Here is a 17,760-nt window from a genome sequence, read left to right as displayed (position 1 = left end):
ACGTGAGCTGACGTAAAAACAGTGATGTTAGCTTGATTCTCTTGGCTAAAACTATTTTAAAAAGAGGGTCAATCATGCAAATCTGCCAATAGAAGCCAAAGTTACAGCCCCTCAGAGTTTAAAGAGAAAAGGCCCGTTTCCAACACTCGGTTGTGCAAAGGGAAACAGGCCCACAGTGCCTGAGTGTGTGGGTAATTCTTCAAATAATATTCAAAAGCAAACATTTTTAAGCATGTAAATAAAATTCAATCATTTCTGCTCTTCAATACCTAAGAAATGAAAACTGGCAGATGGTCCCAAAATGTGAAACGCCTGGCTATCTGTGCATTTAGTGCTGCAAGTTTTCACTGTTTACCTTCAGAAGCATAAATCTCTGCACAGATAATGTTCATATGTGGATTCCTGGTTTCTGCAGTTAATTGTGACCCAAAGCATATTTTTAAAGTGGTTCCAGGCAATAAAGTCTAAAAATAAATACATCTACTTCCTTTTTCTGTGTTCCAGCCTCAGTGACTCTGACACAGTGCTGTAATATTTACACCTCTGATGAAAACAGAGTTTGTAGTTGCAGAGAAATACTCGACTCATTTTGGGCATTTACGAGCAGGAACCTCAGAAAGCCCCTCGCTGCTTCACTGGTTAAGAAGCAAAGCAAACATTAGTTCACAGTGATGTTAATTAAGGCCCAAAGTTTAGGAACGAACGTCAGCACTTCACTAATGAATGTAATGCTGATTCATGTGCTTGTTTTGTAATGTGCATGTTGTGCGTTGCTATTTCCCATATTCTTTGGCACTGATAGATGAAGAGTCTCAGGCAGGACCGAGGCTGCCAGCTGCTGACAGTGAGCAGGGAGAGAGCAGCAGAAGCTGGGCAAGAGCAGGGCACCTTCAGCCCCCTTCATCAGTCAGAAATCATTTGGGTGTCTGTGTGAAATGTCTGATTTTTAAAATCTTTTTGTAGACATATTTATTAAATGTTTAACAATTATATAGAAGAAAGACAATGTAAAGAACAAAACATGACAAAACCAAAATGAGTTGAAGTTATGAACTGTTTCTGAGAGACAAATAACACCAGGATCCTTTTTGTGTAGCTGACAGCTGGTAACTGTGCAGGGGCGGGTCTAGCAAAGTGTTGCCAGGGGGGCAGGTAGGGCATTAACAGGGAGAGGGGGGCACAAAGACATACTTTTCTTTCTTGTTCTCATTTAAAATGTCTCACTTTTAATAAATAATTATCTGAATCTTACAACAAACGTTTTCATCTGATGTAAAATGTATAGAAATCCATTATTGTACATAGTCATTTTTTAGGGTCCCATCATAATTTCTTCAGAAGTAAGTACTGCATATGATGCCAGTGTTTCCCACATTTTCTAGATTCTGCACCAGTACTGTGTGTAAAATGCATCAAAAAGTCAGTTTGATTCTTTCTCAGCTGTCTTTCTGTCTCCTTTCACTTTTTAAAGGTTGCCATGTTAGAAAACATATTTTGCCCTGCCGTGCTGTTTATTGATGTGGCAAATGAAAGGTTTATGAAAATATATCTAAATCTGTCATCAGTAATCAGCAATGATCATGTCTCACCTCTAGTCTCTGTCTTAATGTCAGGTTTCCACCGTGTGTTGTAGATGTTCAGGAGGTTAACTCGACCAACAGTCTACTTCCTGTTTAGAATACCAGGACAGGGAGGATGGTGCAGGTTTAAGTTTATTAGACTGATGCATGTATACTGTCAGGGGTTTAGACATTTGTTCAAAACACAAGTAAGAGAAATGAGACAACTGCAGACCAACTCAGAGAGTAATTAGAAAACGTGCGCACGGGTGAATGTCTCTCTGAGAAGACACCACCCCGAGCACAGGCTCGCTGCTTTATTTATAAGGCAAAAATGGGTTACATAGTACTTCCTCTTTTAACAGATGTTGACGAGAGGTTAAGCATTAAATCAACTTATCTGATCTTTCACACACTGGGATTAAAAATACAGAAGTATATCATGCTTTATCTGACATCACAGACATTATAGGAAAGAATGCATCATTATATCATGCTGTCAAAACATCTCAAACACTTAAGTAAGGAATGTATCAGTTTTCCTTTAACAATAAACTTGGTTAGCTGATTCTTCAACAATAGGCTTGGTTATGTGAAAATATATGAACACACTAAATATAAGGCACACTTGGTTAGAATATAAGGCCTACTTGATTATATTGTATTATAGAGATTTGGTTATAGTGTATAATGTAGAAAATCTCTTAACAGTTTCCCTCCTGTTGTTAATATATTTCACATGTTTAATATCAATGCATAGTCACTTGTTAAATCACATTTTCAACTTGCATATCATTCAGTGAAGTATCTAAACATCAGCTCTGTTAAGATTAAGATTATCATAGACATTCTCTTCTCTGGTTTCTCTAGTTAGCATATCATACTGGCGAAAGGGATCCTCCATATCTCTCTGGATCAAAACAAAATTTCCTAAAGTACGATTAAACATACTCATCACCATGCGTCTCAGACAAGGGATAATACAAGCAGCAAAAATGCAAAATAGAAACATCACAGTACATAGGGCCAACAGGCCTTTAATCAGCAAAGATTTCCAGGAGCCGCTCAGCAACCAGTCCCATCAGCCATGCTCATCGGTTACGTAGTCCTGTTGCTGAGCGTCTCTTAGTTGTCTCAGAACATTCAAAGCATTTGTCATGTTTAATGAGTGTATGTTGTCAGGTATGTAAGTACAACATGTCTTGTTGAACAGTACGCAAAGACCTCCTTTCTCTGCAAGAATAAGGTCCAAAGCTACTCGGTGTTGCATGACAGTGATGCGGATTGCATCAATTTCTTCATTCTGTGATTTGTCAATGCGGGTGGAAGCGTTCAAAAACAGTCCAAAGCGATAGTCTAAAGTCTCAATTCGTAGTGCGTTTTTTCCTACTCCTGTCCAGGGAAACAGAGAGTGCATTACCTTGTCGGCGGTACTCCAGAGTTTGAATTCCTCTGGCACATCTGTTCCAAGGATTGAATCATGAGGCTTGATTTCTATATGACGCCTAACTCTGGTCTTGTTGTACACAGATATCTTAAAAGTGTGATCTGAAATGAAGATAGGTGCACAGCATCCTGACCAGTTGGGTGGCAACATAAAGTACGCACGCTGTCCGCACAGCCATGCCATACCTTGTACCCAATAGGTGCCATTTACCTGTTGATTTAGGTTGACTGTCCCATACCCTACTCCTCCATAGGTTGTGTTGCAGTTGTCGGTATGGCCCAGAGGGTGGCGTCCTTGCACTGACGCTTGGTAGAAGCACAGAGGATGCCACGTCTCTGTATGGGTCATAAAAACAGGGAAAGGGACAGAAGCATTTCTGTTTTTTACTGTCATATCTACCCAGAATTTGTCGTCACAGATTCCATCCTTCTTCAGGCCTTTTGCACCTGGGAGTGAAGCTTTCATGCCGATTGTAAAGTATTGTCTTCCAATGCTGGCGAAACTTGCTGCACATTCACTTTGCAAGTGACTGTCCATTTTGCGACCATATATGGTGGGGTAGACTGAAGTTGAAGGCATGTGAGAACAGACATAACATTCTTTTTCATCTATGGTGTTGTGTAGGTATCGGTACCAGGCATTGTTCATCCAAGGGTGAATGTGATCTTGGGTCATCTCAGTTAGATGGGAGTTGTCATGGGTCCACCTTTTGAGACGGGGAATAGTTGGTATTATTCTGCGGGCTCTTCCAGGTATCAGCCAGAGGAGCATCACCCCTAAGATGACACCGGCCACCAGACAGATCAGGCGGCACATGAACCGTTTCCGTTGAAAGTGACAAGCACTTAAGCATAGCAGCTTTGGGGCTGGGGCTGGTGGCTCTTCTTCTTCTAGATTCATCATGCTGGCTCTCTGCATTCTAGGCGTCCCCGGTGTTGTCATTGGTTCCTCTCTTTGGTGGGATGGGTCACTCTTTATTATGTGTTTGTTCTTCAGGGCGACCAGGCACACCTGAGCTCCAAGTGAGGAGACCACTGGCGAGAAGGTAAAGGGCGGGGTATACCCAATCAGCCCTTTCCTTCACCAGGGGATCACTTGAGAGTCGGGGGAACCGGCGTCTTATTGTGGTGCAAACACTTTCTTCACGTGACTTTGATGGATCCAAGAAGGTCTTTCAGCGATTTTACAAGCTGTTGGTGTAGTAAGCAACACCTGATGGGGACCCTCCCACCTCGGAGCACTCCAGTTTTTCCGCTGGAGGACTTTAATCAGAATCCAATCACCGGGGTTCAACCTGCAAGAGACTGGAGATAGATCACTCGGCAGTTGATTGTTTAAAATCACTTCTTTATTTTCAAACAGTTTTGTCATCCATTCTGCCATTGTTGTTTCTGCAATGGATTTATTAATTGGCTCGCTCGTTATGGGAAGAGGGAAGTGTCTGCCATGTACAACTTCAAATGGCGTTAGACCACCTGCTCCTTGAGTTATTCTCATCCATAACTTAACTAAGCTTAGACATTCAGGCCATGGTTTTTTAGTTTCTTCCATACATTTTCTCAATCTTTGTTTAATTGTGCCGTTAGTTCTCTCGACTAATCCTGCACTTTGTGGATGATAAGAACAATGATGTTTTATGCTGAAGCCTAGAGCTTCAGAAACTTTACTTATCACTTCATTTACAAAATGTGTGCCATTGTCTGATCTTATCAGAGACGGAATGCCATATGTTGGAATGAAATGGTTGCACAAACATTTTGCTACTGAAATTGCATCTGCTTTTTTCACTGGGTATATTTCTGGCCACTTGGAAAATACATCTATTATCACAAGTGCATACTTGGAGGATTGAGATTCATTTAGTTCTATAAAATCCATGTGGATAGTATGGAATGGGTGTGGCGGTTTAGGGAACCGGCCTCGCTTTGGTCGTAAATTACCTTGAGCATTGTGTTTTTGGCAAATCATGCATGTTCTAATAAACTCTTTTGCTGAACTTTCAAAATTTTTTGTATAGAACTGTTTATTGAGTATAGAAACCATTCCACCCGTTGACACATGCGTTCTGCCATGTGTCACTAATGCAGCAGTTTTATGCAAATTTTTTTGGAAGGACTGGTTTGCCATTACACATCATGAGATTGTCTTTTAATTCTGCTCCATCTTTCAACCAAGATTTTTGTTCACTCAGCGATGCTGTTTTCTGTGCATCTGCTAGTATTTCTAATGGTATTAAATCTATGGTTTCTGTTGTTAAAACATCAATGTGTTTTTCTGCAGCTGCTTTGGCTGCTTTGTCAGCAAAGTTATTTCCTCTTGTTATTTCTGTGTCATCCTTTTGATGAGCTGCACATTTGCATAGTGCTAATTCTTTTGGCAACGTTATTACTTCTAATAGCTTTTTTAGAAGGTTTGCATGTTGAACTGGGTTGCCTGAGGATGTTGTCATTCCTCTGTTATGCCATATTTTTGCAAAATGATGAACTGCTGAATAGACATATTGGCTGTCTGTGTGTATATTGACACTTTGACCTTTGTACAGTGTACATGCTCTGATGACTGCGGTCAATTCTGCGCTTTGAGCAGAGTTTGAGGAACTGAGAGCTTTCGCCTCTACCACTGTATCAACAGTTGTGACCGCGTAACCCACACAATTTCTACCGTAAATATCTTTTGACGCTGAGCCGTCCACAAAAACATTACTGAAACTGCTCTGGGGGGAACTGTGTATATCATTGCGAGGCTTTGTGTCTTCCTCTAATTTTTTAATGCAACAATGTTGTTCTCCATCCAGAGGGGTCGGCAAAAGTGTGCTTGGGTTTAGCTGGCCACACTTCTCTATTGTGATATGTGATTGTGAAAGTAAAATCCCCACATAAGAAAGTTGTCTGGCATGTGTGAGGAAAGAGAGATTTGCTTGGAGTAAAATAGAGGTCACAGCATGTGGGACTTTAATGATCAACTTATGTCCCAAAACAATGTCTGCACATTTTTTAACTGCCTCTGCTGCTGCTGCGCACGCCTGAACACAGGTAGGTAATCCAGCAGCTACAGAGTCAAGTTTGCATGAGTAGAAAGCTAATGGGCGTTGTTTTTCTCCAAAAGCTTGAGTTAACACTGCTTTCATGTACCCTCCTGCACCATCAACATGGAGAACAAACTGTCTTTCATAATCTGGTAACGCTAAGACGGTACATGTCTGCAATGCTATTTTTAAATCAACAAAAGCTTTTTCTGCTTCTGGGGTCCATTGTATTTTGTCTTTTAATGCTAGGTCTTTACCATAAATGAGGTTCTGTAGTGGCTGGGCCAGCAGTGCATACTCTGGAATCCAGCATCTACAGAAATTGCACAGACCTAGATAACTCATCATTTGTTGTTTAGTAATTGGCTTTGGAGCATTTTGTACAGCTACTTTTCTGCTGTCTAACAGCTGTCTGCCTTGTCCTGTTAGTTTGTGGCCAAGGTATGTCACTTCCTGGCTCCACAACTGCAATTTATGCTGTGATACCTTATGGCCTTGCTCTGCGAGATGTTGCAAAACTGTCAGTGTGTTTGTTTTGCACTCATCCTGTGTATGGCCTGTAATCAATATATCATCTACATACAGCAAGAATTGCCCTGGAGCAGGGAGGGAGCAAGATGACATTGATTTTCTCAAAGCCTCTGCATAAAGAGTGGGGCTATTCTGGAATCCTTGAGGCAACCTTGTATAAGTATACTTTTGATTGTTGAAGGTGAATCCGAATAGCTTCTGTGAGTCAGGGTGTAGAGGCACAGAGAAGAAAGCATTGGACAAGTCTATTACAGAGAACCACTGTTCTTTCGGTGTTACCTGATTTAAAATTGTGTGTGGATTTGCAACCACCGGAGGTATTTGCTCTGTTACCTCGTTTATTGCTCTTAGATCATGAACTAGGCGATATTTTCCTGTATTAGCCTTTTTTACTGGAAAAATTGGTGTATTACACGTGGCTTCATTAGTTTTCACGAGAATACCTGCTTTTTGCATATCTGCTATGACTGGTCCAATTCCTTCTCTCGCCTCTGCACTCAAAGGATATTGTGGTTTCACAGGCCTATATGTGGTTGTAGTTTTCACCACTACTGGATCTGCTTCTTTTATTAGGCCTACATCTGTGGGTCCTTGAGACCATAATGTTTGTGGTAGCTTTTCTAGTTCAGGATGTGTTTCAACTGTTAACACTTGTCATTCGTCTTGCTCTGTTGTGGCTAAATGTGTAGCCGGTGTGGCTGTCACCGGCCAACACAGCGTGAGTCTCATGCACCCTGTTCTACGGCCTTTTTGCCAGCCCTCACACTCTGTTTTGTCATATCTGTCCATTTCTACATTTCTCAGCACTGTGCCTAACTCAGACCAAGGTGTTTGGTCGTTGCATGCAACAGATACATGAGGGTTCAACATTTTATTTATGCGTTGCACTGCATCTGTCTGTAACACTGAGCATACTGCGTTGCCACTCTGTGTTACATACAGGTGTTGTAGGACTAGTTTTTGTGGTCCTAGTCTGTGCACTTGCTGATCATAAATTTTGTCTGGGCCTGGGACATGTTTATACCACAGGGTGTTGTGGTATGCTGCTGGGTCCTGCCTCTGTGAGTGTTCAGGTAAGTACACATTAGCCTTGGCTTCCAGAGGTTCAAGTTTTGGTAAATCTAAGGTCCAGTAATAATTTGGCTCACCTGAACCTTCACAAACAAAAATGTCTTCAGTTTGGCTCTGACTTTCAGAGAGTAGGAGTCTGGCTTGCATGCCACTTTCTTCAGGGATAACTCCTATTTTTAATTTTGTTAAAGCATCTCTTCCTAACAAATTTAGTGGACAAGATGGGTCATAGATGCACTGGTTTTTGCAGCCACGACCACTTTCTCTATGTGACATAAAGAGGGGAACGGTTAGCTGTTGCAATGTCACATGTCCTGAAGCTGATTTCACAATTAAAGTGTCTTTTGAGAAAGTTACATTTGGGACTTCTACTGTTAAGACAGATCTACACGCTCCTGTGTCACAAAGGAATTTTACTGGGACACCATTCACGTGTACTATAACCGTTGGCTTTGCTTCTGATCCTAGCAGTAGTTGTTCAATATTGTAAACTTCCCCTTCACTTGTTTCACTTCCTTCCTCTCGTGCTAGTCATTCATCACGGCGTCTGCGCCTGTCATCATCACTTTCTTGTTCCTGGCTTACACTTCTACAGTCTCGAGCAAAGTGCCCGTATTTACCACAGTTATAACATTGTATATCTCTTTTGTCTCTTCTTTGTCCTACTTTCTGCTTTCCCTTACGTGGCTTAAAACCTGCTGTGTGTTTTTGTTGTCCTGAGAAAGCTATGAAGCCTGTCTCTGGGTCAATCATGAAAACTCCTTCTGTTTTTTCTTTCTGTTTATGCACTTTAACTGCATGCTCAGCATATTGCAGGGCGTCAGGCAGAGTGCCTGTGTTTTGTGTCACCCAGTGTTTGTCTACGTGTGTTTTTATTTTGGGCATTAGGCCATTCAGGAAGGCATTTTTTAATTGTTGTTGAAAAGCAGACTGTGGATTTGGATCGTAATTCAGTCCTGAATTTTGCCCGAAAACAGGACGTAAGCGATCCAGATAGTCTGATGCTGTCTCTCCTTCCTTTTGTTTGCACTCTCCTATTTTTCCATAATCTGGCCTTGGGGCTAAATTGATTTCTATTCTGCCGTACAAGTCATTCATTTGTTGATCTAACTGAGGAGTGTCTGGTCCTAGGACATCACCGTTTTGGTCGTTTCCTGTGTAGGCTCCTCTGACTCTAGGAAAACGTAAACCTAATAAATCTTGAAGAACTTGGAGCATCTCATGACCATTCAAACCCCACCCACGACGAATCAATTCTACCGCATGTCGCCACTGTTGAAAACCTTCATTAAGGGGTGGGACATCTTTTAGCACATTCTCTCTGTCCTTATGGGACCAGGGTCTGAATGCGTATATCAGAGGTTCTCCATCTATTGGTATGATTCCTTGGGCGTCTACAGGCCCACTGGGTTGCCCATACCTAGGATTTGATAAGGCAACCATTGGAAACTGACCTACAGTTCCCTCTTTTTTGTAGTGATTATATTTAGTCATAAGATTAAGCTGATGTTTTGCCTCAGCATAGGGATCTGGAGCAAAAGGGTTGTGAGGAGAGATTACAGGAAGCGGTGACGCAGGAGTTGGTGCAGCTGCTGCTGCTGCTGCTGTGTGTGTGGGCTGAGAGGAGGGTGCATAAGGAGGGGGGTTTTTTTCCTCTCCTGCAGTTCTCTGTTTATCTTTATTTTCTTGTTTTTGGGCACGTTTAGCACTGCGTTTATCATTTTCTGCCTCCCATGCTTTGAAAAGTCGCCATTCTGCTACACGTTTTGCTTTTTTCTTTTGACTTTTTTCCTCAAATAGTTCTTTTTGCAAAGCAGCTTTTAAAGCAGTTATTGACTCTTGATTGCATTTGCCTTGCCAGGCTGGACAATAAATTTTATGTGGATTTCTCCACCTATTTGCACTGACTTTTCCTGCATTTTGACAGTTTCTTTCAAGCTTTTCTTCATCTGCTGTTAATTTTACTTTAGTTTTAGAATTACCCATTTTGAACTAATTACGTCAGAACTGTGACACCTTCTTTGGCATGCAAAAGTGAGAATGGGTTTTCAATAACAGCCTTCTACTCACTCGCTATTCGAGTGAGCGGTTATTGATTTTACGTGATGACGCACAACCCTTTTTCCACTTTAACCAATACGTGAGTGTACACAGGAAAACAGTTTGAGAAGTGGTTCGACCGCTTATTGGGTCGTAAAAACAACTCACTCCTCTATTTCAACACAAACAAAGCGCGTTTTTGTAATTTTTATTGAGATTTTCCATAGGCCTATTTCATGTAACCTTCAACCTGTTCCGTTGCAGCCACTCCTCGAGTGACCGGAACTCGTTCCGTTACAGCTGCTACCCAGAGCAACCGGAACTTTTAATAGCGATTTCTAGATTATCGCTCTTGCCTGTTGTCTCCTTAAGTCCCTCTCTGGACTATGAGATCTGTCGGCGCTCACCAGGCTTACACTATTTTAAAGGAAAATCTCAATATCAACGTATTTTAACGCTTGATGGAATGCAGTGTTTCATATTCACCTTACTGTGGCGCTGCGTTTTTGGATCCGGTGCTCATCGGTTCCTGCAGCCGTGAAGGCCGAACGCTGACCGGAGATCGAATTCACGTTCCCGGATTTTCTTTTGCTGTGCACAGACTCTTTTCCAGCGCAGGCGTCACGACGTCAGGATCCGATGAAGACCGCTGTGGAAAACTAGACGTTAAAAATAACAGTCAGTTCTCCGGCTACGAAGGACCAATTAAATGTCAGGGGTTTAGACATTTGTTCAAAACACAAGTAAGAGAAATGAGACAACTGCAGACCAACTCAGAGAGTAATTAGAAAACGTGCGCACGGGTGAATGTCTCTCTGAGAAGACACCACCCCGAGCACAGGCTCGCTGCTTTATTTATAAGGCAAAAATGGGTTACATAGTACTTCCTCTTTTAACAGATGTTGACGAGAGGTTAAGCATTAAATCAACTTATCTGATCTTTCACACACTGGGATTAAAAATACAGAAGTATATCATGCTTTATCTGACATCACAGACATTATAGGAAAGAATGCATCATTATATCATGCTGTCAAAACATCTCAAACACTTAAGTAAGGAATGTATCAGTTTTCCTTTAACAATAAACTTGGTTAGCTGATTCTTCAACAATAGGCTTGGTTATGTGAAAATATATGAACACACTAAATATAAGGCACACTTGGTTAGAATATAAGGCCTACTTGATTATATTGTATTATAGAGATTTGGTTATAGTGTATAATGTAGAAAATCTCTTAACATATACCAACAAGACAGCGTCCATCACTGTGACAACAGCGTTTGTTTTCATTCAAAGGCTTCATGGTTTTTCCTTTAATACCTGGGGGGCCGGTCTCCAGTCAAAATGCCCGGGACCATTTTTTGTCCCAGTCCAGCCCTGGTGTCAGATCTGCATGCAGTGTCAATGAGACGATCAACAACAGATCAGACAAAACACTCAGGCGGACACTCCTCTGTAGAAGGAAACATGGAAAGTGTGAGGTAATCAGTGCACAACATCACTTTGTATTTCAGGCTGTTTTTATATAGAACTTCAGCACCAATGTAAAAGTTCTGGTTTTAGGAAGATGAAGAACATTTTCAGGAAGGATGCCGTCTGCAAGCAGAGCTGCTTGAACCTCAGCGCTGAGGTCCAGACTACTTCCTGTGAAGCCACGTGATGTAAATCTGCTGCTGTAACTTCACAGTTTACTGAAGCTAAATGCAACGTTACCATATAATCTGTTTTCAACAAAGGTTTCACTCCGTCCGGTGTTGATGGAATGATTCAGGCCGTACTCGTCAGGCTTCCCATCGACCACACGCATTTCAGTCACTGACAACAAGGGAAACAGCAGAAGAAAAGATGTGAAAAATACTGGATGATGATGATGGAGGATTAACCGCGGTGGCTAAACTGTTTCCTGTCTTTGTGGGCGTACTCACAGGGAAGTTTCCAGGCACGTCAGTCTTGGTGGCTAAAGTCTCCATTTTCCAACATGTATCGCTACAGGTGCAAAGACACAACATTAATCATCAGTGTAAATATTTTAATGCTGTCCAAACGGTGTTTGCTTTGTCTGTCCTCTCGCGCTCACAGAGGAAACGAGGACGCCACCTTCAACCCATCTTCAGTTGGCTCAACCATGGCCGGACTTCCTGTTGGCTTTGTGACAGCAAACCACTTGAAATGAGAGCAAACTGCAGTCAAGCACCACTTACAGCAACCTGTGGACACGCAAATGGAAAGCACTGAGAATCATACAGAAGCATAAGAGCTGTTTATTGTAACACGTGTGTGTGTGTGTGTGTGTGTGTGTGTGTGTGTGTGTGTGTGTGTGTGTGTGTGTGTGTGTGCACATTAATAACACACTGATGTATGTTAGTTTGATTTATGCTATATCTGAGAAAACAACTGCAGAATTTTACATCAAAGTTTCCAAAGCTGATGTTTTGTTGTTCACTCTGTTTTATATTCATATAGTTTGTTGTTTTTAAATCAGTGGACAAAATAAATATTATCACACAAAATCCAGGGTGAAACATAACCAAATAACCTAAATGGTGAAGTCATTATAGAAGTACATGTTGCAAAGGTCAGCCTCCTGTATAGACTGCTAAACTGTCTGGGGGGGCCCTGCCTGTCCTCGTTGGATAAGCTCCACCCCTTTTCCATAAGACGGAGACATTTGTATGAAAATAGATGGGCAGTAAAATAAAAAATAAAAAATATTATGGATGACTCTGTAAATCAAAGTCGGCCTGAGGCAGAAGCAGAAACCATGAGGAGCACAGCACCACTCCCACAAGGGCACGAAGTGAAGCCATAGCTGCTGAAGAGTGAAGACGTGATGATGGAGGAGATCACAGATGAAGATCTGCTGCCTGCTGACTCTTTATATAGAAGAGTGAGACTATCTCCCCACCAGCAGCTGCACTTATACAAACCCCAGGTGCTGGGATGGCTTTGAACATGTGACATTTTCTGCAAACACATGGACAGTTTCATAAGCACAAAGATTATTCCTGCAGCGGCAGAATCGTATCCACTGTGTGAGAGGTGAACGTCAGACAGTTCTTAGAAAATGTAGTTTCTCTTTAAGCTTTTAACGTCTCTTTTACCCCCATTTGTCTAAAACTACTTGACAGCCCTTCATGTCAGAGGTTTATTACCTGTGCAGGATGGAGCACATGGTCTCAGTCAGGCTGGACACGATCACTCCTACAGGAAGTAAATGTGATTTTATTTCACCTGTGAAATGATGAAAAACAGCAGAATAGCTCACGCTAACAAACGGGTGTTGAAATGTTTCATTTTCTGCTGTTTCACAGGTCAAAAAGGGCGTCGAAGCAAACTGAAGCTGAGCTGCTGCTGCTGTTGTAGTGCAGCATCTGCTGTGTGCTTCATCAGAGAACCTTCTGTACACAGCAGACAGAGGCTGCTGCCACTGAAGTCCATCTGCTAGAGAGCTTTAAACACTGGTTATTGAAGTGGCTTTGATGATACTGATACACAGTCTTTGCTGCTGTCACAGGACAGGGATCCACCAGGGAGTAGTTGTCAGGATAAAGAGCCTTCGCTTCTCTAAATATAAACTGGATACTTGTAGGAAACTTTGGGAAGCAGCATTTTTCCTCATATCGTCTAAACTGAAGTTAGCTCAGGTGCTTCTTCCATACTTGCTCTGCAGAAAGCCAAAGAGTTTGGAGCTCTGCAAACATTTGCAGCACAGCTGGATGTTTGTAACTTTGGTCACCTCTGTATCATCCCTCAGATTCTTTCTGCACAGCTTTGAAACCATGACAGCACGAGTGATGCTGAGGAGACGTCCAGTTTAAACAGACCTTTATTCCTGGAACACAAACACATGAAGTGATGCTGCTAAAGAAGAACATTTAATCGCACTAATGAATCAAGCATCTGTATGTCTGTCAGTCTGTCAACAGTTCCTCTGATCGACTTCAGACTTGGTGGGTATTTTGTTTTTGCAGCGGTCAAAGTCGATCAGCGTGTTGCTTTGTCTGCTGTAAATCTGCCTGTACAAAGGGAAACATGCATGTTTTACATGCAAACTCACAACATGGCTGCATTTTTGTGATTATGTGTATTTTATATTGATTTATTCTATTATGTTTTGTATATGAATCTTTACAAGTGTGTCGATACAAAGGCTTGATTAAAACAAAGGTCTCAGCTGTGCTGTTAGGGATGCTCTCATATTTGTTTCAAATGTAATAAATCAAAGGATTTCAGGCTTTTCATCCTTTTTATTTGTTTGGTTCTAACAGCAGCTGGATAAAAACATGCAGGTGATGAATATAATTGTGTGATATTATGAGCATTGTGAATAAAGAAAGAGCAGAGATAGTAAAAAGGAAACAGGTGATGGACGTGAGATTTTCAGAACAAAAGCTCCTCAGTGAGACGATCACCTGGACACAAGGTCAGGCAGCTGGGACTCATCTAGAGAGCAAAATGGAAAAGTGATCTGTGCAGAACATCACTGTTGATTGCAGTTATTTACATCAGACTTCTTCTCTGAGATAAGAGCAGCATTTGTGGGAAAGATGACAGTATTTCCAGGCTGGATGCTGTTTGCAGGGAGAACTGAATGAAAGTCTCCTGCACCTCAGCGCTGAGGTCCACACCTGTGAACACAGATGAGGTCAATCTGCTGCAGCACGTAGAGCTTTACTGATCAGCAGGTTCAAAGGATTCAGCAGAGCGTAGAGTCAGAGCTAAACCTGGGAGTCACTCACGCAGTCCGGCTGGCGCATCTCCATCTGAACACCTCCGGTGTCGCGGCGCGGGCGTCTCAGATGGCCAACAGCCCCCGGTGGCACCTCCTCTCTCCACGCTGGTCCTCGGGGATTCCATCATCAGGAACGTGCGGATGAGGGGGGCGCTCACGCTGTCGTTCCCGGGAGCCACTGTTGTTGACATAGTGGACAGAATTCCCAACATTCTGGCATCCCACCCACAGGTTAACCGGCTCATCATCCACATCGGCACCAATGACATCCCCAAACAGCAATCTGAGCTGCTGAAGTTGGACTTCCTCCAACTCTTCAGCCTCCTTGGTCAGTTGCAGGTGAGTGCTTTTATCTCTGGGCCCACCCCCACCTGTGGCAGAGGGATAGGCCGTTTCAGCCGGCTGCTCAGCCTTAACACCTGGCTTTCCTCCGCCTGTGTCTCCCACGGCTTGGGTTTTATTAACAACTTTGATGCCTTCTGGGAGAGGAGGCATCTTTTTGGGGCAGACGGGCTCCACCTCAACGCCTGGGGACGCCGTTTGCTGTCCGCCAATTTGGCATTTGGCGTACAGCACTGCCGCACACCGCCCTGTCACTACCCCAAACTGACATTACCTGCTGATCCGTCTGCTACTGACTGATGTCCCCTTGGTCCCAGCTCCTATATTTGTTCCACTTTTAACAGTAATACACAAAACTCTGGACTCGGACCTTTCTCTCCCACAGTCAACACAATACCCGTCATAATCACAAACAGAGAGCAACAGAATTATCATAAATCCAGTAACTCCAAAAACATTAATAACCTCCGGCCTCTTCAAAAATATCAACATCCATTCAACTCTATTGTCAAAAATCCACCAGTCTCAATCAGTATGGCACTTTTAAATGTCCGCTCTCTGTGGAACAAGTCTTTTATTATTAATGATTTAATTTTAGATAATAAACTTGACTGTTTATTTTTAACTGAAACATGGCTGGGTTCGGATGCACCAGTTGTTCTCACTGAGGCCTCCCCACCAAATTTTAATTTCTCTTTTTCTATTAGAAGTGGTGAGAGAGGTGGTGGGGCTGCATCTTTAACCAACAACACACTCACCTCCAAACAAATTTTATTTGATCATTTTACCACTTTTGAATTCCGTGCTATTGTTTTCAGCAGCCCTCCAGTTTTATCTGTCACAGTTTATAGACCACCTAAAGACAGCGCTGCTTTTATCAAGGAATTCTCTGAATTTTTAACAAACATACACTCAAAATATAACATGATAATTTTAACCGGTGATTTTAACCTGCACATAGATAATCCTTCTGACCCTGCAGCAAAAGAATTCTTAAACATTCTTCACTGTTTGGATTTTACCAGCACGTCACGCAGTCGACTCACAACAGAGGACACACTCTGGACCTGGTCATCACCCATGGGCTGTCCTCCAGCGTGTCCTCTGTTGTTGACTTGGCTGTCTCTGACCACTACTGTGTGTTTTTTAACATCACCGGTTTTATTCAGCGGAAGACCTCAGTGCGAACTGTGAGGAGGCGCTATCTAACCTCTGAAGTGGCTGCAAATTTCACCAGGGTTTTAGACGAATGCCCCCCTGTGATTTTACCTGCACCCTGCGATTTGATTTTTAGTTATTTTAACAGCAAACTGAAGAAAAGCCTTGACTCCGTTGCTCCACTCACCACCAAAAAGATTAACGTAAAACATGCATCACCCTGGAGAAACGAAGAAGTCAAAAAACTCAAAAGAAATTGCAGGGCAGCAGAAAGGAGGTGGAGGAAAAATAAAAACACTATCAACCATCAAATATTTTGCGAGCAACTTAAAATGTACAATAATACATTAAGGAAGTCAAGAAATTCATACTTTGCCAAAATAATCAGTAATAACAAAAATAATCCCAAGGTCCTCTTTTCCACCATAGATCATTTATTTAACCCTGATTTTAACAGCTCCCAAAGAACAGACTCGCTCTGTGAGCAGTTTGCAGACCACTTCAGGGGAAAAATCAGCGCCATCAGATCTGATATTTTATCTAATCGTGATATGATTTTAAACACATCTGAGGGCTCGATTGTACCTGAGGAGACACTGGACAGCTTTGTCCTGGTTAATGCTGAGAACCTGCAGAAAGTTTTCTCCACAGTGAGACCCACCACATGTCTTTTAGATCCAATCCCTTCTTCACTCTTTAAAACACTTTATGGATTTTTTGAGGCTGAGCTTTTATACATGATGAATTGCTCTCTTCAGTTGGGTGTCTTCCCTGCTGCCTTTAAAACGGCGGTGGTGAGGCCCCTTCTGAAGAAGAGCAATTTGGATTGTAATGATTTTAATAACTACAGACCTGTATCCAACTCACCATTTTTAAGTAAAATCTTAGAAAAACTTGTTTTTACTCAGATTACTGATTTTCTGAATGATAGACAGATCCTGGAGATATTCCAGTCTGGTTTTAGGGTGAACCACAGCACAGAGACGGCTCTCCTAAAGGTTTAAAGGTAATAACCTAAAGGTAATAACTATTGCATTTATTAAACTGATTTGCATTAGACTGCTGATTTATTGTGAATGAATGATATTGTTTTATGATGCATTATACTGCTGAGTTATAAGAAATACTGTTCGCAGAAAGTCATCGCCTTATTTGTCTGATTAGAAGAGAACAGCCTAACTAAGCCTAACAGGGGACAGGTACTTCTGCCCAACCTGGCAGCCACAAAGTGAACTCATTTAGGTAAAGATAACCACATGCACCTAACCAGCCTGCACCAGCCTGACATTTCTTCCTCCTAAGTAAAAACCAATGGATGGATTGAACTTAGAGTCTCAGCTCAGTTTTCTATTTTGACCACCTACACCCCAAGATACTCTTTTAAAAAGTGTTGTTTTCAGATCCCTTTGAAGTTCATAAAGGGCCTGTTCATTTTCATTCAGATGTTTTATTACATAAATTTTACTGTTTTCTTTTGATTTATGCTCCCACTACACTGCACCTCTACAAACAACAATGCCACGGACTGTCAGCTGCTTTTACATGCTGTGAACATGAGTAGGTTTGATCAGAGTTTCAATTATCAAAGAAAAGACAAACTGAGCAAAAAGAAGGAAAAAAAGACCAACTTCTTCCCAACTGACAAGAAAAATACTCGTCATGTTTTCATAATAAAGGATCAGGCTCCCCATTTATGACAGCTTGGACCAATAATGTATGTTACACTGATGCTACTGTAGAGACAGGGTCAACATCTCTATTTAAATATAATTAATATGCAAAACACAATAAAAGTTATACATGAATTATTCATTATTTTTACTATTGATAAAATTCATGTATACTAATCAA

General features: G+C 41.9%; 2 long non-coding RNA genes across 5 annotated transcripts in view; one reads left to right on the top strand and one right to left on the bottom strand.

Annotated features, from left to right (window-relative positions):
- Window positions 1–17,760, bottom strand: part of LOC309702436 — a 229,237-nt gene that overhangs the window by 177,126 nt on the left and 34,351 nt on the right. The gene's annotated exons all lie outside the window — the stretch shown is intronic.
- The window catches only part of LOC309702456, a 224,987-nt gene that overhangs the window by 175,655 nt on the left and 31,572 nt on the right, over window positions 1–17,760 (top strand). The window lies entirely within an intron of this gene.

This window comes from Aulonocara stuartgranti (assembly GCF_965226115.1).
Source record: "Aulonocara stuartgranti genome assembly, chromosome: 3".
Classification (NCBI taxonomy): Eukaryota; Metazoa; Chordata; class Actinopteri; order Cichliformes; family Cichlidae; genus Aulonocara; species Aulonocara stuartgranti.
This window is presented reverse-complemented; position numbering and strand designations above follow the sequence as displayed.